Below are 1,941 nucleotides of genomic sequence, written 5' to 3'. Positions count from 1 at the left end.
TGTCTTTTTCCTCTATCCTGAAGAGCCTGACTTGTTACTGTGCTGGCTTCCTTGTGTCTTTTTCCACTATCCTGAAGAGCCTGACCGTACTGTGCTGCTTCCTTGTTGTCTTTTTACATTGTCCTTTCCAGCACGTTTCCAGCAGCTAGTTAATCCGTACGCTATGAGCAGTATGGTTAACTAGGCCTGCCCAGTACAGCTCAGCTTGGCTCAGTAGTGTGAAAACCAAAGGGTCTCTCTCTGATGCTGGGGTTAGGGTCTTTCTGCTGCGGGGTTGGGTCTTTTTGCTTGGGGTTTGGTCTTTCTGCTGGGGGTTAGGGTCTTTCTGCTGTGGGGTTAAGGTCTTTCTGCTGTGGGGTTGTCTTTCTGCTGTGGGGTTAAGGTCTTTCTGCTGTGGGGTTAAGGTCTTTCTGCTGTGGGGTTAAGGTCTTTCTGCTGTGGGTTAAGGTCTTTCTGCTGTGGGGTTTGGTCTTTCTGCTGGGGGGTTTGGGTTCTTTCGCGCTGGGGGTTAGGGTCTCTCTCTGATGCTGGGGTTAGGGTCTCTCTCTGATGGTGAGGGTTAGGGTCTGCTGCTGGGGGAGGGGGGTTATGGTCTGTTGTAGAGGTTAGCCCGCTCCAAAACTGTCAAAATATTGTCTGTGAGTATAACAGAACTGATTTTGCAGGCGAAAACTGAGGAAATCCAACCAGGAAATGCCTTTTATTTGGAAAAATCCCTGTTTCATTGCCTGCCCATCCTCCATTTAAAGGGGTATCAACCAGATTCCTTTTCCAATGGCTTCCTCAGGCTGTGACCAGGCTTTAGACATAGTTTCAAGCTTTTATTTTGAAAAATGATCGAGATTTATCAAAACGCGCCAGTTGTCCTTTGACTAGTTCATGCGCCCGAGAGTTGTAGCTCGACATTATCTTTATCTGTAGTATTGAATAGTTTACCGTCCGGATGAAATATTATCGATTATGTATGTTAAAAACAACCTGAGGATTGATTATAAAAAACGTTTCACATGTTTCTACGAACATTACGGATACTTTTTGGGAATTTTCGTCTGCCCTTCAGGACCGGCACGAGCCTGTGGTTTTCTGAACATAACGCACAAACCAAATGGAGGTTTTTGGTTATAAAAATAATCTTTATCGAACAAAAATAACATTTATTGTGTAACTGGGAGTCTTGTGAGTGCAAACATCCGAAGATCATCAAAGGTAAGCGATTAATTTTATTGCTTTTCTGACTTTCGTGACCAAGCTAATTTGCGGCTAGCTGTTCTTACTGTTTTGTCTAGTGATTGATAAACTCACAAACGCTTGGATTGCTTTCACTGTAAAGCATATTTTCAAAATCTGACACGATAGGTGGATTAACAACAAGCTAAACTGTGTTTTGGTATACGTAAGATTATAAATATTTTTTGTATTTTTTTTAAATTTCGAGCTCTGCAATTCAGCGGTTGTTTACGAAAATGATCCCGCTAAAGGGATCCGTGCGTCAAGAAGTTAAAGGCAATGCTACCAAATACTAATTGAGTGTATGTAAACTTCTGATCCACTGGGAATGTGATGAAAGAAATAAATGCTGAAATAAATCATTCTCTCTACTATCATTCTTTAAATAAAGTGGTGATCCTAACTGACCTAAAACAGGGAATGTTTACTAGGATTAAATGTCAGGAATAAAAATTAAAAAAAGATTTTAAATGCATTTGGCTAAGGTGTATGTACACTTCCAACTTCAACTGTAGGTGATCAATGCGCTTGGTGACCCAGATCAGACCAGGCCTACAGTAGGAGTATGTCGCAACAACAATGATGAGTGAGAAAGTTACAGAGGGTCAAAGATCATATCCCCAAGACATGGTAACCTCTCATCATTACCAATAACAGGTGAGATTACCATGTCTTGGAGGTATGATCTAACCTCTCACCATTACCAATAACAGG

Source organism: Salvelinus sp. IW2-2015, unplaced genomic scaffold (genome assembly GCF_002910315.2).
Source record: "Salvelinus sp. IW2-2015 unplaced genomic scaffold, ASM291031v2 Un_scaffold3814, whole genome shotgun sequence".
NCBI classification, from domain to species: domain Eukaryota; kingdom Metazoa; phylum Chordata; class Actinopteri; order Salmoniformes; family Salmonidae; genus Salvelinus; species Salvelinus sp. IW2-2015.
The sequence above is the reverse complement of the archived record's forward strand: the minus strand, read 5'-3'. Positions refer to the sequence as shown.